The sequence below is a fragment of the Macaca fascicularis genome, chromosome X (genome assembly GCF_037993035.2).
Source record: "Macaca fascicularis isolate 582-1 chromosome X, T2T-MFA8v1.1".
Lineage (NCBI taxonomy): Eukaryota > Metazoa > Chordata > Mammalia > Primates > Cercopithecidae > Macaca > Macaca fascicularis.
Window position 1 is genome coordinate 109,375,623 of NC_088395.1, and position 27,278 is coordinate 109,402,900.

The 27,278-nt window shown below is 40.0% G+C and overlaps 1 protein-coding gene across 7 annotated transcripts in view; it reads left to right on the forward strand.

The window, feature by feature from the left end:
- RAB40AL (RAB40A like) overlaps positions 1–27,278 on the forward strand; it is a 257,934-nt gene that overhangs the window by 207,344 nt on the left and 23,312 nt on the right. For 2 of the 7 annotated variants that reach the window (XR_012430010.1, XR_012430015.1), the window contains exon 12: positions 10,984–11,251. The exons of 4 other annotated variants lie outside the window; for them this stretch is intronic. The gene's annotated coding sequence lies outside the window, so the exon portion shown is untranslated. Of the gene's footprint in view, positions 1–10,983; positions 11,252–17,835; positions 17,885–27,278 lie in introns of those variants that run through there. One more of the 7 variants, XR_012430022.1, reaches the window with a different exon arrangement.

Here is a 27,278-nt window from a genome sequence, read left to right on the forward strand (position 1 = left end):
CATCCATCCATCCTTCCATCCATCCATCCATCCATCCATCCCTCCCTCCCTCCCTACAGTTAATAGACATTAAGGCCAAACTCTACACAATCCCTTTTGTGAAGTTTTAGCTTCCCCAGAATAGAAAGAAGGAAGTGAAGTGTGGAAATAGGGGCGTGATGAATTCAGTTTGTAGATCTAAAAAGAGATGGCCCCTTCCTCTTAATATTCAATGTGACAGAGTCTCTTATCATTGATAATTTTAAAACATAATTTAATACCCTGGACCCCTCTCTACATCCACAGTTACAGTTCTCTTTACATATATTCTCTCCATTGCAACCAAAGTTCTATGAAGAATTCTCAATACTCAACTCACATTCCTCCACCTCAGTCCTCATTGCTCATCTAATGGTGCTTTGTTCCCCCACCCCGCCACTGAAATGCAACCCGCCAAGGTCTATAGCCACTTCTTTTTTCACATTTATAGATCAAGAATGTTGAAATAAACATCCTAATGTTTTCATCTGTATAATATTATTTCAGAAGTTTTCTTATGCAGGTACTTATAAATTTATTCAGAAATGTATGTATTTATATACTTATCTTCAAAAGATAAGGTTCATCCTACATTTAATATAACTTGCTTGTTTCACTGAGAACATACCTCAAAGTTTATTGATTATGAATAAACATGAGTCTATCCCATAGCGATAGTAGAGATACTAATGGCCAGTAAAGACAGAAGAAAAGAAGTTAAAATGGCTAAAACATATTCTTTGCCAAGTCCTTTTTAGGCATTGAGTCAATTTTCAGAGCACCCTTCCAAGGTAGAAACTGTTACTAATTCCCATTTCGTAGATGAAAATCTGAAGTACAGAGTGAGTAAAGACTGCCTGAGACCACACAGTTAGGGAGAGGGACAGCTTAGATTTGTGTCGAGTACATCATGCTCCAAAGCCTGGGAGACTGTCAAAGCTCCGTTGCTAGGTGAAAGAAGCAGTCTGCGCAAGCATGCGTACTTTGGGAGGTTACTAAAATGAATACTTTGTATATTAATATATTTATATGAAAAACCAGATGAGAAAAATGAGAAAAGGTGGATGATTATGACCTTGGTGAGAGGACATTCATTGCAATCATATAGACAGAAGATATAGTACAGTGGGATAAGCAATCAAAGGGAAATGAGGAATGTAGAAAACCCTTTTCCAAAATTTGAATTTAAAGGTTATACGTGCGTGTGTGTGTGTATATATATATATACACACACATATCATATAAACATTTAGTATCTGGCAAATGAAAGAATGGATAATTGTGTGTCAAAGGTATGCCAGTAGTGCTAAGATTTTTGTCCCTCAAGGAGGCAGCAGGTGGCTGAAATGCTGGTTGCTGTGGCCGGCTAATGCATGACCTGAGGACCTGTGCACAGGTGGCTACAGGACAGGTCCAGAATTTTTCTATAAATATATCAACATAGCAAGTAGCCCAGTAGCAGCCTCTGGGCAAACACCAAACCTTGCGTCCCTGGTGCTATCTATCTCTGAGCTTGCCAGGTGAGTTCCCAGTCATGCCTATCTTGCACACTGCCCCCACCTACAACCTGGGAAGCTGGATTTGGGTGTGCTTAGAAGCATGATGTTGAGTAGCTTCTATAAGACAATGAAATACTTCAAAATGCAGAATCCTTTCTTTCTCTAAAACTTTGAACTTAATGCATATTACAGAGATATTTGCTTCCTTCAACTAGATGTTTGTGTTCCCATGAGAAGAAATAATTAGATGTTTCCCTGGGGTCCTACAAATGTGAGCAATAAATATAATTTGTTTGTTTTTCTTTTGGAGTATTTTCATTAGATCTAGATACTTCTATGTTTGTCTTGACTGACTCTGTTACATTATTTTATTTGACCTTCAAATAGTTTTATCTTCGTGAAGTGGGAGCCCCTCTAGTTTGGCTTCTGGTCTTTTTGACATGTCTTCTGGTATGTTAGTTGGGTCCAGAGTCATCAGCTACAATTCCTACTCAGACCTGGAATAAATCATTTCTCCAAATAACCTGATTCCTTTTAATGCGAAATGTTTTTAGTAAATTCAATCCGGAGACTAGGGTTGCTCATTGCTATTAGATTGGTCATTGTTTCTTGTCCTTTTCTGTGCATGGATCCAGCAAATATGTATTATGTTTTTCAGGGAATACACATGATTGTCTTCCATCCTGCGCTGTTCCTCCATCCCTTACATGCAGTCATTTTGATCAATTTTTTTTGAGACAGGGTCTCATTCTGTCACCCAGGCCAGAATGCAGTGGCACAATCACAGCTCACTGCAGCCTCTCCACTCCCCAGGCTCAAGAAATTCTTCCATTTCAGCCTCTGCAGTAGCTGGGATCACAGGCATGCATCACGACACCCAGCTATGTTTTTCTTTTCAATTTTTAGTAGAGAGGCGGTCTTGCTATGTTGCCCAGGCTATTGATCAATTTTTGTTTTAACATTCAAATTTATAATATTATAACCAAATGTAATATTTATATTAGACTTCTCCTATTTCATAGGTGGCATATTCTACATTAGTGGAGTCCAGGAGAATTTCTGTAGAGGTGAACATATTCTGTGTCTACACTGTCAAATACAGTAGCCACTAGCTACCTGTGGCATTGAATATATGAAATGCAGTGAATGCAACTGAGGAACTAAATTTTTAGTTTTATCTAAAATAAAATATATCTAAAATACCTTGTTTAAATAACCACATGTGGTCAGTGCCTACCATATTGAACAGCAACAGCTCCTCACATTTTTCTGTGCCTTGCTTCTTTCACCTAATAGTATATCTTGAAAATCATTACATGGCAGTAGAGAAAGAGAGTCCTCCTTGCTTGGTATACGTGCATTGTACTCTAACATGTAGATGCACCTTATTCAGTCAATCCCCTATTGGTGGACATTTGTCTTATTTATAGTCTTGTCCTATTACAAATTGTTCTTCTAGGAATGACCTTGTTCTTCTGCCTTTTTGTCTTTTTGAAATGTATGTTTGGGATAGATTCTTAGAATAGAGATTGCTGGTTCCTGGAGAAAACACCTGTACCTCATAAAATAGAAAGGGAACAGGGAGTCCAGCCTGACTGGAGTGAAGAGTGGGGGCCTCCCAGGGGAGCGGACAGGGCTCTGAGATAACTGACTGGGCACTCCAGGTCTGAGGCCATCCAGATTTAGGACTGATTGTGGAAGAACACATTTGCTTCGGTGAGATGCTGCATGTCACCTTTACACCCTGAAATTACACAAATTTGGTGAGAACAGAAGTGTCCTGAAGACCTCTCACAGGTCCATGGGCGCAGGAAGGAGACAGGAACACTGAAAATAGTGAAGTGGTTGATGTCAGTGCCCTAAGCCTTCATTAAAGTGAGAAGCAAATGTCAAGAGGAAGGATTTACCACTAATTGGGTCCTCAGGCTGTCTGGAAATCATACACCCACTATAGTTTCTCTCTGACCCCAGGTCCAATGGTCTCCCATCTGCCAGCATGTTTATGCCTTCCTCCTGGAGGCACATTCTTAGCCAGAACACTCTCTCCAGGAGGTCACACTTTCCATGCTTTCATTTGTTTTCTCCTTGTATCCTCCCTGAGATTTTTCATGAGGCTTTTCTCTGTTGCCTCAGCTCCTTTCATCAACTCAGTGAGTTGTGTCACAACTCAACACTGCTCTGACAAGTTTAGGCACAATTTAACACTCACCTATACTATCATTTACATGTTGCATCTTTGCAGTTATTTTTGTAGAGTTAAATTTATGATCCTACCCCAACAGAGCTGCATGTGTTGACCAAATGCCCCCTTCTGCTTAGGCAGCTCTGTGCTGTTGTAGACTCATGGCTTACCATAATTTACTCAAATGGGCAGCTTTCCTGTTGTCCATATTACATGACCCTTTCAACTGTTTTCTGTAGAATCTCTGTGCAGGATTTCCTCCTGGGATGCGATGGTTTATTTCTGGATTTTAGTCATGGTATCTTCACATGTTCCCACATGCAAAATTGACCCTATCACTCTGCATCCTTGTTGGATGCCTTCAGTGATTTACTAGGTGGGCCCACAATGCCCCTTTCATTTCTCTCTAAATTCATCTCTCTGCCAACTTACTCAAGGTAGGGAGTAAAGAAGATGCAGGAGATTATTCCTGGGCTGCCCTGAGTCCTTTGACCTGGGGGAAGATGCATTTAATACCCAGGAAGTGGATCTGACAAAATTCGATTGGTGGTTTATAACATCTGGAAAACACTGCATTCAAGGGGAGATATTTTTTAAGAGAAGAGAAAATGTCATTTGAGGCCAAAGTAACCTACTGCCCAATGTGGTGATATTCAGATCCTGTCTATTTAGAATATAAGGAAAATATGTACCCCATCCGAGGATATATCTCACAAATTTATTAATTAATACATTCATGGGTGACAATGTGCCCTGAACAGTGGTAAGTGCCTGAGTGCCCAGCTCTTTCAATGGCATGGTCAATAAAGTCCTGTTAATATCTGCCACTTACAGTATAGTCTTCAATATTTACTCTACATATATTGAGGACGAATCAGATCTTGTACTTCCTGCTTCAACCATCAAACAGAATTTGGCTATCTCAAGAGGAATATGGAAATCTATTCTATTGAACTGTAATAGTGTTTTTTCTGTTGTTTATTCCTTATAGATGTTTCTGGACTCTTTCAATTATTATTTTGATAAAAGAGATTTTAAACTTTTAAACACATTGGAAGTTGGCTGGGCGAGGTGGCTCACACCTGTAATCCCAGCATTTTGGGAGGCCAAGGTGGGTGGATTACGAGGTCAGGAGTTTGAAACCAGCCTGGCCAAGATGGTGAAACCCCATCTCTACTAAAAATACAAAAATTAGCCGGGCATGGTGGCATGTGCCTGTAATCCCAGCTACTCGGGAGGCTGAGGCAGGAGAATTGCTTGAGCCTGGGAGGCAGAGGTTGCAGTGAGCTGAGATCATGCCACTGCACTCTAGCCTGGGCGACAGAGTAAGACTCTGCCTTAAAAAAAAAAAAAAAAAAAAAAAAGTGAAATTATAGTAACTAAAGAACTAAAGTAATGCAGATTTATGTCCTAGCCTATTATACTGGATGAAAACAGAAAGAACTTTAAAAAGATTCATCTCAATTTGCTAAATAATACATATAAGTGGGCCTGTTTGTGTATTATATATATTATATATAAATGAGTGTATTTATCTCATATATATATATATATATTTGGTAGATCTTATTCCTGCTTCTACTTAGATATGTGACCCAATAATAGTGAGTTACCCCTTGTGAACCTGAACTGGGGCATCTGTAACATGGGCATATTGATACATACCTCGCTGAACTGTTGTGGGAAGAAAATGTACAATGCTTAAACCTATGTGAAGTGTCTAACATGTAATGCTACAACAAATATATGTATTGGCTTTCCCTGTGTTTTCTCTTTTACAAAAGACGTAGTTTACATGAACATCTCCTAGAGGTCAATTAGAGTTGAAGCAGCAGGAAATAAAATGTTTACATATTTCTATGAGAGAAAAGCTTTTCTGTCTTTTCTTTGTAGAAGTTACCTGATGCGTGGAGCGGAGGAGAAAGAAAATAGTTTCATTATTTTTTATTTGATGTCCTTACATCTTCATTTACCTTCCATTTGGACATGTTAATAGCAGCCTCTCACTGAGCCTCAGAAAGGAGACAGCACAGAATGACAGACCATGAAGATGGGTCTTCTGGGAAACAGATGATATCAGGAGACCTGGGTCCCAAATACCAGATCTGTTCTTATGTACAGGACTATGGGGAGTCACTTCTGTCCTAGCCTCAACCCTTTCACAGGAAAAGATTTTATTTCCCAATAGAGGGGAGGTGTGGTTTTGGAGTCAGATAGAGTGGGTAGGATATTTGGGCACAATTAATAATTAATTTAGTGATCTTTCGCAAATGTTAGGTCTGCAGATAAATGAAATCCATGTGTAATGCATATACATTAAATATGTCTGCATAGATAATCAAGTGGGAAGTAATTCACAAAAATGATACATTTTTAAAAATCAGCCATGGGGTTATTGATTATCTCTGGAGCTCATTATGTTTCCTAAAATTTTAAATTAGTAGGAATCTCCTTTGAATTCAGAATCAAATATGGAAACAGTAGTTTTTATTAAATATTTCAGAAATACACAAAATTATAGAATAGAACCTTCTATGTTAACATAAAACATCATATGCAATTAAAATTCACTTTGAAGTGTTCTCTGATTACATTAGTTTCCTTCTTCCTCACAGGTAACCACTAGGCAAAATTTGGGGTTTACATTTTTAAGACATTTCTCTATATTTTTATTACATTTGAATAGATCCACACACGAAATATGGTATTTTTAATGGTATGGCTTTGTGAACTGAAATATCACCAATTTACAAATTTTTAAAAGGATGGCTTTATTTCTTATTAAAGATTACAGCCTGCAGCGTGGCCATTCTGACGGGCTGGGAATGTAGCCATTGGAAGAAGCCCAGAAGCAGACACTTTGAGGGAGTGAGAGGTTAAGACAGGAATTTAAGCTGAAGGGGTTGGACAAAGATACATACACAACACGTTATAGGAGGAGCTATGAATATTTATGAAGGGGGTCCTGGCACAAACATGTATGTTATACATATGGACCAGGTTCACCTTGGGGTGGAGACTTCACATTTAAATGTATCACAATTAGGCCCTATACGTCAAAAGAACTTTTCAGAACACAAAGGCACTCAAGTCCTGCCCTCTTTAAACTGGCCAGAACCGGTCCATGGTTGGTGATCTTCTAATCAGAAGAAAGTTACCGAAATCAGTCTCTTGTCCAATCAAAACTGTAGCCATTGCTGGTGGAACAGGGGCTGGGGATCAGCATCTAGTGGTGGATGAGCTGTAAGTTGTTTTAATGTTGCTTATCTTGAGGCCAGTACTTGTTTAGCTACTGGAGAAAAATGAAAAGGACAGCTTGTGTCAATTAGAACGCAGTTTATTCTTTAAGTGTAGAGTGTGTGACTTAACCCTTTCCTGGCATGGCCTTAGGTCTTATTTATAATTTGATATCTTATTGCCACAAAGAGTCTGTTCTGCCAGTCTTATGATCTCTATTTAACATTAATGCTGGTCAATTGTTGTATCTAAACCACAAAAGAGAGGGAGCATAACAAGTTGTATCTGACCCCACTTCCTGTCATGCCCAGGAACTCAGTTTTAAGGATTTTTGGGGGTCCTCCTGGCCATGAGGAGGTTTATTCAGTCAGTTGAGGGGCTTAAGGTTTTACTTTTAATTTACATTTTTATCTCTAAATGCATGACTACCTCATGGAATAAGAGGAAGGAAGAAACATAAGGAGAACAAATACATGTTCAGATTTCAACAGTGGGATTTGCCATATATGCCTACATGTCATGTATACTCTCTTTCCAACTTGCCAAAACAGGCCCATTTACTTGGTTTGTGTGCTGTAGGGAGCATTAATAAAATCTGCAGATACTATTTTCAAGCCCCCTTTTTTACCTGATGTATTCAAGCACCTAGAGTTTCCCTGGAGTGAACTGGCCTAAAACAATGACTTAGTGTATTCTTTAATGAAATACCTTCTATTTGTCCAGACTACTTGTATTTAACTCAAACTGTAACTCATGTGGGGTTACCCTGTACATCTGGAACCTCACCTGAGCCAAGCTGATGAAAGAAGACAGTGATTCCCTGTAGTTAGTTTTCATATGTCCAAACTACTATCCAAATCCCTTGACTGGTTTAGGGATGCATCTCATTTAGAACCTGATCTCATTTTGTGTGATGGTTGTTTGACATGAGTAGACTTTTCCATTTCATTTATTATTTTTTAATTGCACAAGAAACACACTTTGGAGGTGTTTGAATTCACATGTGTTACTTGATCTTGTGGACAGAGGCCATAGTGCAGTGGGATAGTCAGTGGAAAGTGGAGAATATTAACAGGGAATGTAGAAAACTCTTTATGGAACTTTGAATGTAAAGAGACAGAGAGAAAGCAATAAAGAGAGATAGAAGAGATATCTCCATCATGTGGCTGCAATGGATGCTGGTAAGTCCAACGAATGACATTGGAAAAATCTTAAATTACTTGAAACTTGATCAAGTTTAAACATTAATGGGCAGCTAGAAAAATTCAAAAGAAAAAATAATGGGAAGGAGCCATCTCATCTCAAATTTAACATTTAAAGTTGCCCATATATTCATATCCTTTCTTACCCTCTCATTTCCAATTCAGAGCTAATGAGATGCGTCCACTGGGACAGCATGAAATCTGAGCTCAGTAAACATTTAGTTATTACCTAACAAAAGAATAGACAATTATGTGTCAAAAAATGTTGCTAACTATTGGATTTGTGCGTCTCCAGAAGGCAGCAGGTGGCTGAAATCCTGGTGTGATGTGGCTGGATAATACATGACCTGAGGACTCCTGCACTGATGACTGCAGGATGAGACCAGAATTTTCCTATACATACATTAAAATACTAAGTAGTCCAGAGGAGCCATTAGGCAGACATCACACTTTGCTTACTTTGCTATCTATCACTGAGATCACCAGGTGAGTTCAAAGACATACCTGTATTCCAGGCAAGGGAAACTGGATTTGGGTCAGCCCAGGGGAATGATGTTGAACAGCTCTTATAAGCTTCTGATAACACCCAAGAAGTAGAGAAACTACTGTCTACAAAACTTTGAACTCAACGCATATCACAGGAATATTTGCTTTCTTCAACTATCTGTTTTCTTATAAAGGGAAGTAATGAGAAATGATTTTTCACAATGCCTGCCTTAACCCTGAGGCCCAGTGAGTCCCTACTGCTGTGTCCCAACATTTAAAGATAATTGAAGTCCAACTCCATGCCGTATATTCTCAAGAGGTTTTCTCATTTACCCCTCAGGACAGCTCTGTAGAGATGGTATGGTCAGTCCCATTTCACAGTTGACCAAGCTCAGCCTCACAGAGCCTAAGTCACCTCCCCAGGAAAGTGGCAAGATTGGAATGAGGTTCCATCCCTCACCCTCCCTAGATGGCTCTGGGCAGCCTCCCTTTTAGAAGATGGACTTCCAGGCCTTGAGAAATGGTCAGATTCCACTCCCCAGCTATTGTGCCTCACAGGTCCCCACTCCACAACCCCTCTGGGTGATGAGGAAGACAGAGGAAGTGAAATCTCATGCTTTGTACCAAGAGACCTGGGTGTAGGGCCACACGAGTTGGCTGATCCTTGAAGTGGTGAATGGGCTCAGGTGGAAGCTCAGGTGTTGGCCTTGAGACAGGTGAGCTGGAGAGAGGGAAAGTAACATGCACCGAAAGCAAATGCACTTTACACCTCATCTCCTTTAATCTTAACTGCCATCCAAGGTACCCATGACTATGACCATTATTCACATCAGGGTGCTGCCTTTAGGAAAGTTTATGCAAATAAGAGAGACAGCTTGTTCTCTCCAGATCAGCAGCTAACTTTGGAATACTTAAGGTATTTTTCTATTTTGACTTGATGCCTCCAGGCCTGTTAATGCTTTAATCTTCCTCAAAGGATAGTACGCACGCCTCAAGATGTTTTCAAATGTATTTAGTTTTCTATAATCCTAAGTATCATTCAAATCACCCAATATCATCACCATTATTCATATAAGGTTACTGATTTTAGGAGTGACTAAGTAAACCAGAAAAATACCCTTGTTATCTCCCTATCAACAGTTAATTTTGAATTATTTTGAAGTTTTTCTCATTTTGTCTTCATGCTTTTGGGGCTGGGAATGATCTTATCTCCTTGGGGTCTGCCATTACATGATCCCAGAGTATTAAACTTTTTTTTTTTTTAGATGGAGTTTCACTCTTGTTGCCCAGGCTGGAGTACGGTGGTTCCATCTCGGCTCACTGCAACCTCTGCCTTCCGGTTTCAAGAGATTCTCCTGCCCCAGCCTGCCAAGTAGCTGGGATTACAGGTGCCGTCCACGCCTGGCTAATTTTTGTATTTTTAGTAGAGATGGGGTTTCACCATGTTGGCCAGGCTGGTCTCAAACTCCTGACCTCGTGATCCGCTAAACCTTTTTTTAAAATTATGACCCATATAGTTTTTAAGTAACAATATTATTGATGTTGAAAAATTCTAAATGAAAGAAAAAGATTTATATATCCCAGAAAATATACTTTTAAAAAATAATCTAGATAAATGGATACACACGAATTATGACAAGTATGTGAAAAATTCCAGAATACTGTGCCTGATGGCATTAATTAGATTCCACCCTTTCTTCCTCCCTCCCCTCTCCTGCCCCAACTCTTCTCCCAGATGTGCAATAATTTCTCTGGCCACCAGGAGGCATCACAGCTATATTCACCTTTGTCGTTCTTTTTTAATGAACAGAAGTGTATTTTACGGAGTAATGAATGTTATGAAAATATTTATTATAATAGCAATTCTGTTTGGAAAATTCACGTGCATATTAAAAACAGTCCTATTTGCTGTTTACCCCAAATCTACATCGAATTCATTGATTTATCTCTTCTTCCCTCCTCTGTAGATTGAGGTGTCCACACTGCAGAGGGGTCCCTTCCAGAGAGCTGGGTGTTCACCCTCCATTACCCTACCCTTGTACAGGCTTCTCAAACCTCTCACTCCCTCTACTCATCCCCTCTCCAGGACATTATGGACGCAGCTGCCCAGGACCCACTTAGGCACCCCCATCCTCTCTCAGTCACCTTCTGCCTGCCTTGCACTGACCTATTAATGCTAACTAATGATTGCCAACGTGCGCCAGAGCTGTCTGATGTTTCATTGTTGATGCCATACATATATACTGACTTATTTTACACCTATCATCAGGTTTTCTTTCCGACAGAATTAGAATTACTCAGTAATCAGTTTCATAAGCTAAGTTTTAAGGGAAGTATTGTTATTTTTTGCTCCTTGCAGACCCTTGATCGAGGAGTTCGATAATGGTGGTACCGTGGTGCCCTCTCGTGACAGAAGGCGGAACTACAGCTAGAACATCGCGAGCAGGAAGGTGGGAGGGAGAGGCTGTGGCCCAAGCCCACCGTACAGAGCTTTCTGGAACTCTGGGTGGCAAAGCGGACATTCTCAGTAGTCCCAGGGATATTGATGGGCTCAAGACAGAAATCGTTGTCTCTTACTGTGCTGAAAAGAGCTCTATATCAGAATAAAAAGGTCATTTTAATTTTTATTCTTTGACCACTGGAAAATCAGACTTGTATGAGGGGAAAATGGATCCAGACTACTTGTTCGAGTCTTTGTACCCCTCTTTAAATCTTTATTACCATCTTTTCATGGAAATAAATTTCTATGGCATTCGAAATTATGTTACAGTATACGTTCGATATTTTTATATTAACTGGTGTTTCATCGTAGGATGCTGTAAACTTTATTTCCCCAGTATCCTAGTTGTAAAAATTAAGCTCCTTTGCCGTAGTTTCTGTAACAGATGATATTTGTAACACTTGCTCATATACACAAATGTCTTGGCAAGAATTTCTTAATAAGTTTTTGAAAGCATCCTTTTAAACCTCAGATACTCTAAAATTTTACATTAATATAATGAAATCAGAATAATATTTATCAGATATACTCCTAATATCCCAGTATGAAAGTTATTTCTTTTATTTTTATATTCAAGTATAATTCATTTCTTTATTCACTTAATACTTTTTTAACTTTTACTTTAGGCTGGGGGCTCAGGGGTATATTTGCTGGTTTGTTATATAGGTAAATTGCATGTCACAGGGGTTGGGTGTACAGATTATTTCATCATCTAGGTAATAAGCATAGTACATGATAGGTAGTTTTTCAATCCTCTCCCACCTTCTACTCTCAAATACACGTGTCCATGTGTACTCAATGTTTAGCTCCCACTTATAAGTGAGAGCATGTAGTATTTGGTTTTCTGTTCCTGTATTAGTTCACTTAGGATAATGGCATCCAGCTCCATCTATGTTGCTGCAAAGAACATGCTCTCATTCTTTTTATGATTGTGTAGTATTCCGTGGTGTATATGTACTGCGTTTTGTTTATCCAGTCTACCATTGATGAGCATTTAGGATGATTCCATGACTTTGCTATTGTGAATAGTGCTGTGGAATGTGTGCATGTCACTTTATAGTAGAAGAATTTATATTCCTTTGAGTATATACCCAATAATGGGATGGCTGGGTTGAATGGAAATTCCATTTTAAGTCCTTTGAGAAATTACCACACTGCTTTCCACAATGTCTGAAGTAATTTACATTCCCACCAGAAGTGTATAAGCATTTCTTTTCCTCCACAACCTTGCTAGCATCTGTAATTTTTGACTTCTTAATATTAGCCCTTCTGAGTGGTGTGAGATGGTATCTCATTGTAGTTTTGATTTGCATTTGTCTAATGATTAGTGATGTTGAGCATTGTTTCATATGCTTGTTGGCCATGCATATGTTTTCTTTTGAAAAGTATCTGTTCATGTTCTTTGCCCACTTTTTAATAGGGTTGTTTTTTGTTATATGTTTGTTGAAGTTTCTTATAGATTCTGGATATTAGTTTGTTGTTGGATGCATAGTTTGCAAATATTTTCTCCCATTCTGTAGGTTGTATGTTTACTCTGTTGATAGTTTCCTTTGCTGTGCAGAAGTTATTAATTTAATTAGGTTCCATTAGTTAATTTTTTGGTATTGTTGCAATTGCTTTTGGTTTCTTCATCATAAAATATTTGCCAGGGCCAATGCCTAGCATACTATTTCCCAGGCTTTTTTCAAGGGTTGTTTTTTTTTTTTTTTTTTTTTTGAGACGGAGTCTCTCTGTCGCCCAGGCTGGAGTGCAGTGGCGCGATCTCGGCTCACTGCAACCTCCACCTCCCGGGTTCATGCCATTCTCTTGCCTCAGCCTCCCGAGTAACTAGGACTAAAGGTGCCCGCCACCATGCCTGGCTAATGTTTTATGTTTTTAGTAGAGATGAGGCTTCACCATGTTAGCCAAGATGGCCTCAGTCTCCTGACCTTGTGATCCGCCCGCCTCGGCCTCCCAAAGTGCTGGGATTACAGGTGTGAGCCACCGCACCCGGCTTTCAAAACTTTTTATAGTTTTAGATTTTACATTTAAGTCTTTAATCCATCTTGAGTTTAGTATATGATGTAAGGAAGGGGTCCAGTTTCAATCTTCTGCATATGGCTAGCCAGTTATACCAGCACCATTTATTGAATAGGGGATTATTTCCCCATTGCTTATTTCTGATGACTTTGTTAAAGATCAGATGGTAGTAGGTGTGTGGCTTTATTTCTGGGCTCTTTATTATGTTATATTGGTCTCTGTGTCTGATTTTGTACCAGTACGATGCTGTTTTGGTTACTGTGGCCACTCAAAGTCAGGTATGCTATGTAGCATAGTTTGAAGCCAGGTAACATGTCTCTGGCTTTGTTACTTTTCCTCAGGATTGCCTTGGCTATTTGAGCTCTATTTTGGTTCCATATGAATTTTAAAATAGTTTTTTCTAAAACTGTGAAGAGTGTCATTGATTGATTGGAATAGTATTGAATAAATTGCTTTGGGTAGTATGGCCATTTTAACAATAGCAATTCTTCCTATCCATGAGCATGGAATGTTTTTCCATTTGTTTGGGTCATCTCTGATTTCTTTGAGAAGTGTTTTGTAATTCTCTTTGTAGAGATATTTCACCTCCCTGGTTAACTGTATTCCTAGGTTTTTGTTTTTGTTGTTGTTTTTGTAAGTGGGATTGCATACTTGACTTGGCTCTCAGTTTGGACATTGTTGGTGTATAGAAATGCTAATGATTTTGTATATTGATTTTGTTTGCTAAAGTTGAAGTTCATGGAACTTTAGGGCAGATTATGGGGTTTTCTAGGTACAGAGTAATATCATCTGCAAACAGATAGTTTGACTTCCCCTCTTCCTGTTTAGATACCTTTTATTTCTTTCTCTTGCCTGATTGCTCTGGCTAGGACTTCCAGAATTATGTTGAATAGGAGTGGCAAGAGTGGGCATCCAGTCCTCAAGAGTAATGCTTCCACCTTGTGGCTGTTCAATATGATATTGTTTGTGGAGTTGTCATATATGGCTGTTATTTTGAGGTATGTTCCTTCAACCACTAGTTCACTGAGGGTTTTGTCATGAAGGGATGTTGAATTTTATTGAAAGCCTTTCTGCATATATTGAGATGATCTTGTCTTGTTTTTAGTTCTGTTTATGTGATAGATCACATTTGTTGATTTACATATGTTCAACCAACCTTGCATCCTAGACATAATGCCTACTTGATCATGATTGATTAGCTTTTTGATGTTCTGCTGGATTCAGTTTGCTAGTATTTTGTTGAGGAGTTTTGCATCTATGTTCATCAAAGAAATTGGCCTGAAGTGTTTGTTGTTGTTGTCTCTGCTAGGTTTTTGATCAGGATGATGCTGGTCTCATAGAATGAGTTAGGGAAAAGTATCTCCTCCTCAATTTTGGGGAATAGTTTCGGTAGGAATGGTCTCAGTTCTTCTTTATACATCTGGTAGAATTTGACAGTGAATCAATCTGGTCTTGGGCTTTTTCTTGTTTGTAGGGTTTTTATTGCTCATTCAATTTCAGAGCTCATTATTTGTCTGTTCAGGGATTCAATTTCTTCCTGGTTCAATCTTGGGAAGTTGTATGTTTCCAGGAATTTATTCATTTATTCGAGGTTTTCTAGTTTTTATGCATATAGGTGTTCAAAGTAGTCTGTGAGGGGTTTGTGTGTGTGTGTGTGTGTGTGTGTGTGTGTGTGTGTTCCTGTGGAGTCAGTAGTAATGTCCCTTTTGTCATTTCTGATTGATTTTGATCTTATCTCTTTATTAATGTAGCTAGCAGTCTATCAATCTTATTTATTGTTTTGAAGAGCCAACCTGGACTAATTGACCTTTTGTATGTTTTTGTGCAAATAAATTTTATTCAGTTCAGCTCTGATTTGGTTATTCTGTGTCTTTTGCTAGCTCTGGGGTTGGTTTGCTTTTGTTCCTATAGTTACTCTAGGTGTAATGTTTGGTTGTTAATTTGAAGTCATTCTAACTTTTTGATGTGGACATTTAGCACTTCACCCTTAAAACTGGTTTAGCTGTGTCCCAAAGATTCTGATATCTGATATGTTGTATCTTTGTTCTCATTAGTTTCAAATAATTTCTTGATTTCTGCCTTAATTTCATTGTTTATCCAAGAGTTATTAAAGAACACTTTGTGTCGGGAGTTCGAGAACAGCCTGGCCAATATGGTGAAGCCCTGTCTCTACTAAAAATACAAAAAAATTAGCCGGGCGTGGTGGCACACACTTGTAGTCCCAACTACTCAGGAGGCTGCAGCAGAAAAATCACTTGAACCCAGGAGGCGGAGGTTGCAGTGAGCCGAGATCACACCACTGTACTCCAGCCTGGGCGACAGAGCGAGACTCTGTCTCAAAAAAAAAAAAAAAAAAAAAAAAAAAGAACACTTTGTATAATTTCCATGTAATTTTATAGTTTTGAGCAATTTTCTGAATACTGTTTTCTATTTTTATTCTACTGTAATAGTCTGAGAGGTCTGAGAGTGTGTTTGGTATGATTTTGGTTTGAGTTTGATAAGGTTTTTGTTTGTTTGTTTGTTTTTTGAGATGGAGTCTCACTCTGTCACCTAGGCTGGAGTGTAATGGTGCAATCTCAGCTCACTGCAACCTCCACCTCCTGGGCTCAAGTGATTCTCCTGCCTCAGCCTCCTGAGTAGCTGGGATTACAGGCGTCTGCCATCATGCCCAGCTAATTTTTGTATTTTTAGTAGAGAGGGGATTTCACCATGTTGGCCAGGCTGGTCTTGAACTCCTGACCTTAGGTAATCCACCTACCTTGGCCTCTCAAAGTGCTGGGATTACAGACATGAGCCACCACGCCCAGATGATAAGGATTCTTTTATGGCTGATTATGTTGTTGATTTTTGAGTATATGCCATGTGCATATGAGAAGAATGTATATTCTTATTTTTGGGTGGAGAGTTCTGTAGATGTCTGTTAGGTCCATCTGGTCAGCTGTTGAGTTCAGGTGCTGAATATCTGTTAGTTTTCTGCCTCAATGGTCTAATACTATCAATGAGATGTTAAAGTCTCCAACTTTTATTGTGTGGTTATCTAAATCTCTTCATAGGTCTCTAAGAACTTGCTTTATTAATCTGGATATTCCTATGTTGGTGCATATATATTTAAACTAGTTAGGTCTTCTTGCTGAGCCCTTTACCATTGTGTAATGCCCCTCTTTGTCTTTTATGATCATTGTTGCTTTAAAGTCTGTTTTGTCTGAAATTAGAATAAGAACCCCTGCTTTTTTCTGTTTTCCATTTGCTTTGTAGATTTTTCTCCATCCCTTTATTTTGAGCCTTTGGGTGTCATTGGATGTGAAATGAGGTCTCCTGAAGACGGCATATAGTTGGGCCTAGCTGCTTTATCCAGTTTGGCACTCTATGCCTTTTGATTGGGGCATTTAACCTGGTTACATTTAAGGGGAATATTAATATGTGCAAGTTTGATCCTGTCATTATGTTGTTAGCTGGTTATTATTGCAGACTTGATTTTGTGGTAGCTTTATAGTGTCAATGGTCTGTATACTTAAGTCTGTTTTTGTGGTGGCTGGTAACGGTCTTTCCTTTCCATATTTAGCACTTCCTTAAGGACCTTTTGTAAGGTAGGTCGGGTGCTAATGAATTCCCTTAGCATTTGTTTGTCTGAAAAGGATTTATTTCTCTGCTTATGAAGCTTACTTTGATGGAATATGAAATTCCTGGTTGGAATTTCTTAAGAATGTTGAATATAGGCCCCTAATCTCTTCTGGTTTGTAGGGTTTCTGCTGAAACTTCACTGTTAGCCTGATGGATTTCCCTTTGTAGGTGACCTGCCCCTTTTCAATAGATGCCTTTAATATTTTTTCTTTCATTTTGACCTTGAAGAATCTGACTATGTGCCTTGGAGATAATTGTCATGTATAGTATGTTGCAGGGTTCTTTGCATTTCCTGAATTTGAATGTTGGGCTCTCTAGTGAGCTTGGAGAAATTTTTGTGTCTGATATTGTCAAATATGTTGTCCAAATTGTTTTCTTTCTCTCCCACTCTTTCAGGGACGCCAATGAGTCATGGGTTTTGTCTGTTTATATAATCCCGTATTTCTCAGAGGTTTTGTTCATTCTTCTTTATTGTATTTTTGTTTTTGTCTTATTTTTGAGAACTGGTCTTTGAGCTCTGAGGTTCTTTCCCCAGCTTGGTGGGTTCTGCTGTTAATACTTGTGATTTTTTTAATGAAATTCTTGAAGTGAGTTTTTCAGCTCTATCATATCAATTGTGTTTGTTTTGTTTTGTTTGTTTTTAAGACAGGGTCTTGCTGTGTCACCCAGGCTGTAGTGCAGTGGTGAAATATCGGCTCACTGGAAGCTTCGCCTCCTGGGTTCAAGTGATTCTCCTGTGTCAGCCTCCCAAGGAGCTGGGGTTACAGGAACATGCCACCACGCCTGGCTAATTTTTGTACTTTTAGTAGAGACAGGGTTTCTCCATGTTGGCCAGTCTGGTCTCGAACTCCTGACCTCAAGTGATATGCCCACCTCGGCCTCCCAAAGTGCTGAGATTACAGGTGTGAGCAACCGTGCCCAGCCTGGTTCTTTGTTACAACAGCATTTCATCTCTTATCTCCTATATAGTTCTGTTGTATTCCTTATATTCTTTGGATTGGGTTTTGACTTTCTCCTGAATGTTGATGATCATTCCTATCTATATTCTGAATTCTGTTTTTGTCATTTCAGGCTTTTCAGCCTGGTTAGGAAACATTGCTGGAGAACTAGTGCAGTGATTTGGAGGTAAGTAGACCCTCTAGCTTTTGAGTTGCCAGAGTTCTTGCACTGATTGTTTCTCTCGTGTGTGGGCTTGTGTACCCTTAGCTGTGGTGTAATTTGAGTGTAGTCAGTTACCTTCATTTCTCAATGTTTTCAGAGGGCCAATGCTTTGTGCAGGGTATTTATTTGTAGCTGAATTATTGTCCTTGGTTTCACAGGGGATATATTAAAGTATTTTTTGTGTTGAAGTTTTGGCTGTGATCCAGTAGATGGTGCTTAAGCATGCTGGCTGATAGGTAGACTCTTGTTCAGTCACATGACTACTCTGTATTTGCCCACATTTGCAGCTGTGCTCTCTCTCTTTCAGTGCTCTGAGAGTGTAGGCTCCTTTCCCACTCAAGGGCTGGCTGCAGATCTGGGTTTGGCACTCCTGGACTTCATACTGCAGCCCTGGGGTAAACTCAGCCTTTATGTTCCCTCTACAGCGTGGGGGCAAACAGGAACCTTGACAGTGGCAATGGCAGAGGGCCTTTAACTTGTCTCTTGGGGCTCTATCCCAGACACATGCAGAACCGCTCTTAATCAGAGTGATTGGCCTGGTGTGGGGTGGTTGCACTGTGGGCTCAAGCCTGGGGGCCTATGGGGAAAACAGACTGGCCTCTTCTTACAGCAACTGCAGCTTGCTGGAGGTGTGAGTAAGGCACTCAGGGGTCTCTGTTTCTTCCATAGTCCAAGGACATCGAGGGCAGTACCTTTGCAGTGGCAGTGTCAGAGGGGCTTTCAGTTGTCTCTGGGAGCCCCACCTCACAGAAATGCAGAGCGTCTGCTAATGAAAGTGTTCAGCCAGAGGGTGGGGTGGCTGTGCCATGGGCCTGAGCTGGGGACCCTTCTTGGTGAAGAGTAAGGGGTCAGGGACTGAAACGAAAGGGAGACTGAGTTCCTCTCCACATGGTGACTGTGGCATGCTAGAGACATGAGTAATGCCCTCAGGCTCTTTGTTCCTTCCCCAGTCCAAAGACAAGGTCAAAACCACTGCAGTGGCAGTGGTAAAGGGGCTGTCTGTTGCCACTGGGAACTCCACCCCAGGGAAACACAGAGCCACTGCCAGTGGGAATGCTCAGTTGGGGGTGGTATAGCTGCCCTGTAGTCCCAAGCCAGGGGCCTTGCCTGTTGAAGAGTAGGGAGTGAGGCCTCACAGGGAAAACAGACTGGGCTCCTCCCCATATGGTGGCTGTGGTGTGCTGGAGGTGCCAGCAATGCGACCTGGACCTTTGTTCCTTCCCCAGCCCAAAGGCATTAAGGGCAGTACCACTGCAGCTGCAATGAGAGAGGGGCTGTGGGTTGTCTCTGGGATTTCCTCCCTAGAGAATGACAGCGCCACCACTGACTTAAACGTTTGGGCGGGGACAAGGTGGTTGTTCTGGGGACCCCAGGTTGAGAGACCCTGCCCACTGAGGAGTAACAGGGCCAGGGCCCATACGGAAGAGAGTCTGCCTTCTTATCCAAAAAGCAGCTGCACTGTGCTGGAGGATTGCATTAGTCCTAAGTCTTTTGGCTCCCTCCTGAGCCTGAAGAAAACAGGAGCAGGAGCTGTAGAGCTGCAAAAATGGCAGACCTGCCTGCTACGATTGAGAGCTCTGTCCCAGGGAAGTACAGAGCTGCTACTGGTCCAAGAGCCCAAACATGGGTGGGGTGGCTGGAGTCCCAAGTCTAGAGGCCCTGCCCAGTGAGAGGTAGTGGGGACAGAGATCTATGTGGAAAAAAATCTGGCCACTTTTCTGTAAGACAGCTGTACTGTGCTGGGGGCCTGCATTAGTCCTTAATCACCCTGCCAAGATTGGTGGACCCATCTGCTACCACTGAGAGCTCCATTCCAGGGAAGTACAGGGCTGCTATTGGCCCTAGAGCTCAAGTGAGGCTGGAATGACCATGCTAGGGACCAGCCCACTGGGCATTATCCACCAAGGTGCAAAGGAGGTGAGGCCTGCAGTCCATCTGCTCCTCAGCCCCATGGATTTAGCCCCTATACTGGAGGCCTTCCAGGGAGCCTGGCCTTTCTTGTTCCTAGAGCTACAGCCACTGGTGCTGGGGTGCCCAGTAGTCCAAGGGCCCTGGAACTCTGTGTGTGCCTGAGCAGTGGCTCTGCCTAGACTCCCTGTAGCTCTCCATGCCAGTCTGCAGTCTCTGCTCAGGGAGTCAGGGGGATCATCTGAGCACAGAGCTGTGAAGATCTGTAGCAGAAGCTTTAGCGAAATTTCAGACATTAACAACAAAGTTTCCCTGATTTATTTAACTTCTCCTAACTTTCTATACAATGGGTATTTAATTATAAATTACTTGAGTAAAGGTTAAGATTAATGAAAATACCACTCAAGTAACTTATAATTAAATGCCCATTATCATCATCAGCATCATCATCTAAAGGGGTTATTGAGTAGGCATCCATGGGGTGGTGTGAAATACCAGCCTCTAAGCCTTGGTGGCCCATTATCTACAGAAAAGATCAATGGGCACATTAAATGTTTCCCAACCTTCTTTCATTATCCAAAGGAGGCTTATTAGACATGTTTTTCCTCCTTATTAATCCCTTCTTGCCTGAAATGTGAAATTTTAATACCACAGATGTAATGTTAACTGTATGTATTTTGGTCCTATGTAGTGCCACAAACCATTTTAATGTCTATCATCTCCCTACCCTTAAAAACCAATTCTCAGCCCATTGGGGGCAATATATCCTCTGTTGAAAATGCATGGAACATTTTAATGAGGACAAAAGCTGGAACCTCATTCCTGCCTTTTACTTGATGTGTGACACTGGAAAACTTTCTTAACCTCTGTCACCTTGCCCATGGTCATCTGGAAAAGGGAACCGCTGAGAGCTCATGATGCCTTACTTACAGAACTGTCCTGTGGGATAAAGGAGAAATTCTATACAGAGAAGATGGCACCTAGTAAGACTTCAACAAATGTTCATCCTGGCCCACTTTTCTTCTCCTTCCCAGAGAAGTGATGACTGTCATCTAAATCAAACAGCGTGGCCGGGCGCGGTGGCTCACGCCTGTAATCCCAGCACTTTGGGAGGCTGAGACGGGCGGATCACGAGGTCAGGAGATCGAGACCATCCTGGCTGACACGGTGAAACCCCGTCTCTACTAAAAAATACAAAAAACTAGCCGGGCGAGGTGGCGGGCGCCTATAGTCCCAGCTACTCGGGAGGCTGAGGCAGGAGAATGGCATGAACCCAGGAGGCAGAGCTTGCAGTGAGCTGAGATCCGGCCACTGCACTCCAGCCTGGGTGACAGAGCGAGACTCCGTCTCAAAAAAATAAATAAATAAATAAATAAAACAGCGTAACTACCACAGAGACCAGCTGGTAATGGAGCAGGAAGAAGTAGCATATACTTACATGTAGTTTATAAATGAAGCTTTGGGGCTATTTCTGTGATGCAGGATGGCTTTACCAAGGAATGTGGGAAGAGGGAAAAGATTATCAAACCATTTCTTTAATTCTGTGTCATTTTTGCCCCCTTATTTGAGCTTCTATACTGATACTGGAAAACAGTTTCCTGTGGAGTCTCAAATGAAGAAAGAGTGCAGATAAAGAGGAGAGAGAAGTCACATGCCCTTGACCCTGATACCATTACCACTTATAGGACTCTGACCAGGATTTCATCTGCACCAGTGGGTAATTCAAAGTGGGAGGAGCTGTTGAATGTGTATCCTTGAGGGCACAATACTACAAACGTGTAATACTACTAGGTTTTAAATCCTAGAACGTCATGGTGTATAAAATAATGATAATTATTGCTTTGGTTTTGAATTAGGGGAAAATATATCCTTGTATACTTAGAAGTGGCTCCCTCACTATTATCTTTTATTCTTGAGCTCCAGGGATATTCTTTTGCCAAGTCAATGGGAGTCTGGTACCTACATTGAGGATTTACTATGTTCCAAGCACTGTACCATTTGCATTATTTGCATTTCTCTCTTTTAGTCAAGTACTTTTACTCAAGTGACCTTATTTGTGCAATTTCAGGTAAAGATAACCTGCAGCATCCCATTGAAGCAAATGTGTCCTTCACCAATTGGTCCTAAACCTGGATGGCCTCAGGCCTAGAGTGTCCTGTCAGTTATCTCAGAGCCTGGTCATTCTAAATGTGTGTCTCTTTCCTGTGGGTGGGGTAGAGAATGCTTGAATGTTGCTGACAATTTTTTATATAATTGCAGGAGCATTTGATATTTATTACAGTTATAAATACATAATAAATGAAATAAACAGCATTACTCTAAAACAAAAGAGAATACCTGCTCTCAAAGTATCTTTTTTGTAATAACACATGAAATTTAATATCAATGACCTTCGAGGTATGGTTTTAGTGAGACGAGCAAGTTATAAAACTTATAAAACTAAGTGTAGAATGAGATCTTATATTTTGTAGGTAAGTATATAAATGTATTCATTTCTGCATAAATTTTTAAGTACCTGCGTAAGGAAACTTGTGAAAGAGTATTATACAGATATAAGCATTAGCAGGCATAAATTTGGCACATTAAAGAGGAGTAGGGGCACCTAAAGTGCTTGTGTGCTATGGAAGGTCACCTGGAACCACCACCATCAATAGGGAGCCCAATAATGTGGGCAATCTCAAATCTCCAGGTCTCATGAACAGTCCATGAGACATGCAGATCACAAGGACCCTTTCAGGCACATGAACACTGTTGATTCCTAATACTGTGAATCGGGTTAATATTGCAGCCCTTTGGACCCCACTCCACTGTCATGTGAAAGGCTTAGTCCTACAGGTAACAAGAGCACAGTGTGATCCTAAACCATGAGAATCATGGGGCCACTGATATGCTTTGGATGTTTGTTCCCTCCAAATCTCATGTTAAAATGTGACCCCCCCCCCAAGTTGGAGGTGGAGCTTAGTAGTAGGTGCTTGGGTCATGGGGGCAAATCCTTTATGAATGTCTTGGTGCTGTCCTCATGGTAATGAGGAAGTTCTCACTCTATTAGTTCATGTGTGGGCTGGTGGTCTAAAAAGAGCCTGGTACCCCTCCCTCTCTTGCGCTCTCTCTTGCCTTGTGATATGCCTGCTCCCCCTTTGCCTTCTGCCACAAGAGAAAGCTTCTTGAGGTCATGACCAGAAGCAAATTGTGGCATCATACTTCTTGTACAGTCTGTAGAACTGTGAGCCAAATAAACCTCTTTTATTTATGTATTACCCAACCTCAGATATTCCTTTATAGCAATACAAAATGGTTGAATACAGCTGCCAACCTTCAAGTGGAAGACCCTCAATTTCCCTTTGAAATCACATTGGTGCCACACCACTGTTGGTCATATGAATACTATGGTTATGTACCTTCTTATGGTCATGTTCCCCTACCACAGTCATGTGACAGGCTGAGCCCTCTCAGTCATGTAGGGACTATGGGATCCTAATGCTGTGGGTCCTGTGGATCCTGCTCTTTTATGACCTTCACCATCATGTGGTCCTGGAAGTCACATAGGTGATCTATTGCTGCTGATCACGTGGATTCTATGGTCATGTACCAACCCATGGTCACATGAGGTTGAGGCCTCTCAGTCATGTAAAGATTGAGTGCCCCTGAACCTTATTGGTCAGGTGGTTCCCATGGTTATGTGACCTCCCCTATGGTCCAGGTATAAAAACCTGCTCTTTAGGTGTAGAGAAAGTCTTTTGAATTTGACCTGCGGAGGAGTCAGACCTATAGATGTAGATGACCTTTAGAACTGTGATCCATGCCCTGGCTCAGGCCAAAGTTTGATCAGACTCTGGCTCAGATATCAGTCTTTCCACCAACATTTATATCCTGACATGGTGAACAGTATTCTGGTAGGAGGGGTTCTAGCTAGTACTAGAAGTTTACTCAGAGAATTGGGCTTCAAGGGTTAGCAGAGTGGTCTCCAAATGGCAGAGGGCCAAGGGGGAAGTGGGGATTGAGTGGAGGTAGAGGGGAAGACTTTCCAAATGTGGCCAAACATTTATATGCCTGGCAAAGAAAGAATGTGTGTGCATGTGTGTCTTGATCCTAGACTCACAAGAACTGTCAGTGGTAGAGTGAAGTGAAGGAGGAGAAAGCACTGAGGCAGAATGTGGGACTAGAGGGCTGGAGGGAGGGGTGTGGTAGTGGGGTGGTGGCGGCTGATGAACTTGTAAGTCATCTCTCGGCAGCAGGGCTGTAAAAGCTGGGTAGGACCACCCTCCCACTCCCACACTAAAGCCCTACCTGCCTATCACCCTGCCTGATTCACTATCTGTGCCAGGTGATGTGGTCCACTGCCCTCCACTGACCATGTTGTTATTCAAGACACCTGAGATTTCCTAGATGCCAGTTTGTATAGACACTTCCAAACTTAATATTAATCTCTGTCTGGCTCTTATTTAATTTTGTAAAAAGGTTCCCTATTTAACAAATGGTGCTGGGAGACCTGGCTTGCCATATGTAGAAAATTTAAAATGGACCCCTTTCTTAAACCTTATACAAAAATTAACTCAAGATGGATTGAAGATCTAAATTTAAAACTCAAATCTATGAAAACCCTAGGAGAAAATCTAGGCAATACCCTTCAGGACATAGTCACGGGCAAAGATTTCATGATGAAGAGACACCAAAAGCAATTGCAACAAAAGCAAAAACAGACAAATGGGATCTAATTATACTAAAGAGCTTCTGTATAGCAAAAGAAACTATCATCAGAATGAAGAAACAACCTAAAGAATGGTAGAAAATGTTTGCAATCTATCCATCTGACAAAGATCTAATATCCAGATTCTACAAGGAACATAAGCAAATTTACAAGAAAAAAAAACCACTAACCCATTAAAAAGTGGGAGCTGAACAATGAGAACACATAGACACAGGAAGGGGAACAACACACACTGGTGCCTGTCAGGGGTGCAGTGGGAAGGAGGGCATCAGGATAAATAGCTAATGCATGCGGGGCTTAATACCTAGATGATGGGTTAGTAGGTGCAGCAAACCACCACGGCACACGTTTACCTATGTAACAAACCTACATGTCCTGCACTTGTATCCTAGCACTTTAAATTAAATTAAATTTTAAAAAATAATATAATAAAGCTACTACATATCAGAACCTAAGTTATTTAACCAAGTCAGAGAAAATATAACTTTATGCTAGTAAATATTTACATGAAAAATAAAAATGAATGAGAACAAATGAATTAAGATTCTGTTTCAAGAAATTATGGGAAACATACTAAAGTAGAATAAAGATTAAATGAGAAGATAGAAAAAATATAGAATAAATAATAGGCTAAAAGCTAGTTCCTTGACTGAACACACAAAAAAATAAGATATACTAATATATCAACATAATGTGCTTAATATTTTAAAACTTATTAATGGGGTATATTGTATACACATAAAATTGACATACAAATGTACCATTTAGTGAGTTATTTGAATTTTTATGGTCCTTATCAAGGTGAGATAATTTTTATTTTTATTATTTCTTAAATTGACAAAAATTCGTATGTTTATCATTTACAACATGTTGTTTTGAAATATATACATATTGTGGAATGGCTAAATCAAGATAATTAGCATATGTATTACCTCACTACTTGCAATTTTGTGGTGAAAACACTTAAAATCTTTTCTTAGCAATTTTCAAGAATAAAATATGTTGTTACTAAGTATAGTCACCTTGTTGTACAATAAATATTTTGAATTTATTGCTCCTGACTGAAATTTTTATTCTTTGACCAACATCTTCCAACCCCAACCTCCACCCCAACTGGTAACCACAATTGCCCTCTTTACATCTATGAATTCAAATATTTTTATTAGTCCATAATACTTATGCATATTTGTGATGTACGTGTGATATTTTGGTACATGCACATAATGTATAATGATTAAATCTAGGTCATTGAGATATCCATCACTTCATATATTTATCATTTCTTTATGTTGGAAATGTCCCAAATCTTCTAGATATTTTGAAATACACAATAGTATAATATTGTATATTCAATAGTGTGCTATGGAACACTAAAATTTATTCCTTCTACTTAACTATATTTTTATACCCATTAACCAACCTCTTTTCATCCCTCCCTCCACACTACATTTCCCCAGCCTTTGGTAACCATCATTCTACCCTCTACCTCCATGAGATCCACTTTTTACTCTCCTACATATGAGTGAGAACATGCAATGGCTTATTTCATGTAACATAAAATCTCCCAGTTCCATCCATGTTACTGCAAATGACAGGATTTCATTCTTTTTATGGTTGAATGATATTCCATTGCGTGTATGTATGTATGTATAGGTAGACTGATAGATTGATAGATCGATAGATCGATAGATCAATAGATACTTAGGTTGACTCCACATCCACATCCTGGCTATTTGGATAATGTTGTAATGAACATAGGACTGCAGATATCTTTTTGACATACTGATTTCATTTCCTTTGGATATATACCTAGTAGTGAGATTGCTGGATTTTATGGTAGTTTTATTTTTAATTTTTGAGGAATCTCCATAGTGTTTTCCATAATGGCTATACTAATTTACGTTCCCACCAACAATGTCCTAGTGTTCCCTTTTATCCGCATCCTCTCCAGTAATTATTTCTTGGTTTTTTGATAATAGCCATTCTAACAGGTGTGAGGTGATATCTCATTGTGGTTTTAATTTACACTTCTCTGATGATTACTGATTTTGAGCATTTTTATCATATACCTGGTGGTCATTTGTATGTCTTCTTTTGAGAAATGTCTATTCAGGTCCTTTGCTCATATTTTAATTGGATTATTTGCTTTTTTTCTGTAAAGTTGTTTGAGTTTCCTACATACTTTGGATATTAACCCTTTATCGGATGTATGGTTTGCAAATATTTTCTCCCATTCTGTAGATGGTCACTTCACTCTGTTCATTGTTTCCTTGGCTGTACAGAAACTTTTTAGTTTGATGTAGTCTGGTTTGTCTATTTTTTTTTTTTTTTTGCTTTTGTTGTCTATGCTTTTGGGTCTATATTCCAAAATTATTGTCCAGACCAATGCAATGGAGTTTTACCCATATGTTTTCTTCTAGTAGTTTTACACTTTCAGGTCTTACATTTAACTCTTTAATACATTTTGAGTTTTTTAAAAAAATGTGTGAGATAAGAGTTCAGTTTAATTCTTCTGCATGTAGATATACAGATACACAGTTGTCCTAACACCCTTTATCAAAGAACCTATCCTTTCTTCACTGTGTGTTCTTGGCACATTTGTTGAAAATTAATTGACCATATATGCATGGATTTACTTCTGGGCTCTATATTCCATTCCATTTGCCTGTGAGTCTGTTTTTATGCTACTACCATGCTGTTTTGTTTAATACAGCATGGTGATATATTTTGAAGTCAA